Source organism: Pinus tabuliformis, chromosome 8 (genome assembly GCF_031772625.1).
Source record: "Pinus tabuliformis cultivar Carrire ecotype Pingquan chromosome 8, CPIR1, whole genome shotgun sequence".
Taxonomy (NCBI): domain Eukaryota; kingdom Viridiplantae; phylum Streptophyta; class Pinopsida; order Pinales; family Pinaceae; genus Pinus; species Pinus tabuliformis.
The window spans coordinates 290,079,182-290,084,365 of record NC_142294.1 but is presented as its reverse complement, the minus strand read 5'-3'; the positions used below and the strand labels follow the sequence as shown (position 1 = coordinate 290,084,365).

At 29.3% G+C, this 5,184-nt stretch overlaps 1 pseudogene across 1 annotated transcript; it reads left to right on the top strand.

The window, feature by feature from the left end:
• Window positions 1-1,819: 1,819 nt before the first annotated feature.
• LOC149235266 (transcription factor MYB17-like) lies at window positions 1,820-3,370 on the top strand (annotated as a pseudogene). Its single transcript, XR_016268275.1, has 3 exons — window positions 1,820-2,073; window positions 2,478-2,607; window positions 2,772-3,370. The product of XR_016268275.1 is annotated as a transcription factor MYB17-like (transcript).
• The last annotated feature ends 1,814 nt before the right edge of the window (window positions 3,371-5,184 follow it).

Here is a 5,184-nt window from a genome sequence, read left to right as displayed (position 1 = left end):
AGTTTTGTTCTATCGCTACAACTATAACTCCTAGGTGACTATACATTTTTTCTAGAGTCAACCTCTACCACTATAACTCCTAGGTGCCTATGTATGCCCCTTCTAGAGACATCACTCAACTTCCTAGTACACACCACTTCATTTTCTCATGGCCTATTGAGCTATCCCTAGGGGAGCTTTTCCCTTTTAATTAAATTGATTAATTGAAAAAAATGTCATGTGAACATGTGTTATTTATTAGTAAGCCATGATATTGGCTAAAAAGTTTGTAATGAAGCCTACTTATAGGTTAAGAATTTCAATGGTAAAGTGAAATGAATCTCCATGGTTAAGAATATTGTTACATATTTAAAAAATATATATATAATTTAAACCCACATGGGAGTTCAATTAGTGATTGTTGTGTTATGAAGTATTATGTAAACCATGAGATTCAAGGTTCAAATCACCTATAGACCAAGCCGCCAATAATAATAATAGTAATTAAAAAAATGATAATAAAATTATTTTTTAAGATTTTTTGTTAATTTTTTCAATGTGAGATGTATCATAAGGTAAATGTTTTGATGCCTATCTGCATTTCTAGGTCATTTAATCTAAATGACTATGCTAGTATATAAGTTAAACATGTACACATTTAAACAAACATGTAAGAAGATTCTTAACTATGGAGATTTACCTCCATAGATGGAGTTTCTTAAGTTGAAAATAGATTTTACTACAATATCATGACTTACTAATACTACATGTCTAAAAAACCATAACTTATTTTCATCTAACACATGTTCATATAGAATTTTTTAATTAATCAATTTAATTAAAATGGAGAAAGGAGGTAACTACTTTTGAGATAAATCTCAACCTTTAATTTATAAATATTATTAAAAATATTTTAAAATATTCCACCCAGGTTAAATACTTACCATCCTCTTAATAATTATTGATAATTAAAAATTGAAATTATAAAAATCTTATTTCAAAATAAATCAGTTTAACTACATCATATCTTTATAATAGTTTATCATATTTTTTTATTAAAAATAATTTTACTACACAATTTAATTGTTTTAAATTTTTATTTTTTTCTTATTATATAATTTTCCATTATTTAAAATAAATTCAACTTTACAACCATCATTTACTTATAAAACTTAAACTTATAATTTCAACCCATCACAATTTTAAAATGATTTAAAAATAAATAAAAATAAAAATTCTAGAGAAAAAACAAAAACTTATAATAATGATTTTTTTTAGTGATTACTTGAAGGGTTCCTTTATAACACAGTAAATGCTTATCTCAGTGCCATTTAAAGCTTCACTATGTACAATTGGTCATAACAATGGTCTTGCATTTCAACTGTTTTTCAGGTAGGCTATTTAATATCCTGCGTCATCGTTAACTCATTCAAGGACGCTTTGATGGTAGCAATTTAACAATATTTATTTATGGAGTTATAATTTCATTAATGTAAATTCAAATTATAGCTGTCAAATTTAAAGATTTTAGGAGCTTCAAAATTTTTTTGATGGTGTTGAATCTATTTTTATCGTAAAAAATATGATTCAAACATTATCTCAACAAGATTTTTGAAATTATTTTAAAAATCTGATCAATTCCTGTACCTAAACTCTAATAACTTATACTGCCCTAGTATAAATAAACTATAACTCCACAGATATTAATTTCCCCAAAATTGAAATAGTTTTTCTATTCTAAATGCTTTACTGAGAATATTTAATGTTTATCTATATAAAGAGGACCATATGAACAAGTTGGAGCACATTATTGTTCTTACTATTGTGGGGATAATTTTGCTGTGAGAGGTCTGAAGCATTCTGGGAGAATTTTGGCTGAAGGGTGTGACGCGTTCAGAATATAAACAGATTAAAGTTAGGTTATTAAGCCAGCTTGGTTCTGCAGGCTCTCAGTCGCCAGTATGAGTAAAGATCCTTGCTGTAAAAAGACAGTATTAAAGAAAGTTCCCTGGACTCGTGAGGACGACAAGATTTTGGTCAATTACATTCAAAAGAATGGCCATGGGAGTTGACGTGCTCTTCCCAAGCTTGCTGGTCTGTAACATATATTTATTTATATTTACATTGCGGACACACTGTTTGCCATTTTATTTATGTTATTTGGAAAAATTCCATATAAATACATGTTTCTTCCAACACCATCATCAAAACCCCTAATTTTAATGTATATATTCATCAAAGACCCTAATTTTAATGTATATATTCATCAAAGGCCCCCTAATTGTAATGTATATATTCATTAAAAGCCCTAATTTTAATGTATATATTCATCAAAGACCCTAATTTTAATGTATATATTCATCAAAGACCCTACTTTAAGGGTATATATTCATCAAAGGCCCCCTAATTGTAATGTATATATTCATTAAAAGCCCTAATTTTAATGTATATATTCTTCTGTTGGACTTGTATATATATCTGTTTGTGTGTATATGCAGGACTTCGTCGTAGTGGGAAGAGCTGCCGTTTGCGGTGGACGAATTATTTGAATCCTCATATCAAGCGAGGCTCCTTTACACAACGAGAAGAGGAATCTATTATACTGCTGCATGCAATTCTAGGAAACAAGTAAAGAAACAGACAAACGATTTATTTATTTCATATATTGTGTGCCGGAATCTATTATTCTGCTGCATGCAATTCTAGGAAAGAAGTAAAGAAACAGACAAGCGATTTATTTATTTCATATATTCTGTGCCAAGATTGTTTCTGAATTGTTCTGATGCATGCAGATGGTCTGCAATAGCCTCACAGCTTCCTGGGAGAACAGACAACGAGATCAAGAACTTCTGGAGTAGTCATCTGAAGAAGCGTTTGCTAAGGATGGGACTCGATCCCTCGACCCATGCACCCATAACGGAAGCCAATACCAGTGCTCCACAGCAGTCCGACGCGTTGGCCTTGTTGAGACACAAGGCACAATGGGAAAATGCAAGGCTCGAAGCAGAAGCAAGGCTCTCCAAAAAGTCACTGCTCATGTCGTCTAATTCTCGTGCTGGTTTTCACACCAATAACAGTACCATGGACATTACCGGAATGTGCAAGGATAATCCACCCACTGATTATTTCTTGAAGTTGTGGAATTCAGAAGCAGGGAAGGCCTTCAGGAAGGAGTCAAGCAATAGGATATTTAGTAAGAGATGTGACTATTCACGCCCGTGTTTGATCTAAACCAACCTCCCAATAGAGGGCTAGACGATCAGTCTTTATCCTCTGAAATTCCCAAGACCCCAGAACCTGAACTTCGGTTTCTTCCCTGTGATGCTCAGTTCCTTTCTGAATAATTGCGATCAGTACTTGACCCACAAATTGAAGTTGTAATTTTTTTATATTAAATGGTCTTCTCTAATTCAAATACCTTAGCAGGATAGATAGTCTCCTTTCAATACTTGATATTTTCGACCTACATTGTTTCAAGATCGTTGCCTAACAATTTAGAAGTTGAGAGTAATTGCAAGTCATTCTTTAAATACTGACTTTATAAAACAAATGCTTAAGATAGCCGATCTCTAATTTTAAGATATGATTTTTTTTTTAACAGCTGAGTTGAGTTGAATTGTGCTTTGGGTGGTTTAACTATTATATCTGTTTTGTTTTGGTTAGATTTTGGTGATTTTGTTTTAGTTAAATGGGTTTTTAATTATAGATATATATAGATTTAGTATTCTGAAAAACTTTTGGAATATTTGTATTAAGAAGAGTTCACAACTCAAATTTGTCATTCCAATAAATCTTTATAACATTCTGGACAAATTAGACCAGAAAATATGCCAGAAAACCTCCAAAATTTATAACTAATATATAGATTTAGCACTCTAAAAAACCTCTCTAACACTTGTAGTATGAAGAATTTATAACTGAAACTTGTCATTCCAACGAATCTTTACAAAATTTTGAATGACCTAGACTAGAAAATATGCCAAAAAACCAACAAAACTTATAACAAATAAAATAAAACTATATATATTTTCCACTATTTATATTATATTTCTTATTTATATTTATCCATATTCATCAACTAATTAATTTATAAAAATAAATTAATTATAAATTTAATTTTATTATAATTATTTAAATAATTAACATTATACTGCAAAGTTCTCTCAAATAAAAACCAATATCTTACTAATTCCATAATTTTCTTTTTATTATAGCAGCTTGAACAAGTATTTTTTCACAATGATCTGGTAACCCTCTAATGATGTTCGCGGAATAAATATCCATGCCATACTTATGGCTTTTTTAGTTTTTTCTTTTACCCACTTTTGTCATTTGGCTAATGTCTTTGTTGATAATCTGTTCAGCCAGATGAGTATGACAGGAATCCATAAATTCAAACATGTAAGCCTGTATTATGAAATGATTTAGTAAATTTATTAATTATATTTAATAATAAGTAAAATTTGAAAATGTGAATTGTTTTATTTATCTAAATTTATTTATATAAAAATACAAAAATTAATATTTTATATAAAAATTAAATAATATTAATATAGTAAAAATAAATTATGAATAAATTTATTAGCTAAATTTACACTAAATTCAACTATTTTATAGTACAAATAAATTATGAATAAATTTATTAACTAAATTTACACTAAATTCAACTATTTTCCATATTATATATTATTGTATTTTTATATACATTTAAAATATATATATCTGTATAAGATAATAAAACAGAGTAATCTCATTTTAAACATTGTATTGCTGTGCATTGTCTTTTTCTTTTCTTTTGGGTTTCTATTTATTTCTTATCTCGGGTATGTTTGATGTTTGAGTGTGGAAATATTTTGAACAAACCGAACATTGGTGGGATTTGTTGGATAAATTTTCATCTTGTTCAGTTGAAATAAAATTATAGTGTCTTCCTCTCGTGTTTAATGGTGTTTGTTAGAACGCCATTGCTTCGTTACATTATAGTGGTAGTGTTGACGCAAGAGCATCCGAGCATTTTAGTGGAAACAAAAATTAGAGAAAGAAGACACATGGACAATCAGGTCAATCATGAACAGAATTCAGTTAGTGAACAAATTTTAGTTTAGAATTCGGTTAAAACTGCCATGTATGTATAACAAGATATTAAGAATTTGTTCGGTCATCAAGAAATAGAGAACCAGTGCGTATGAGAGAGTGTAAGTAAGA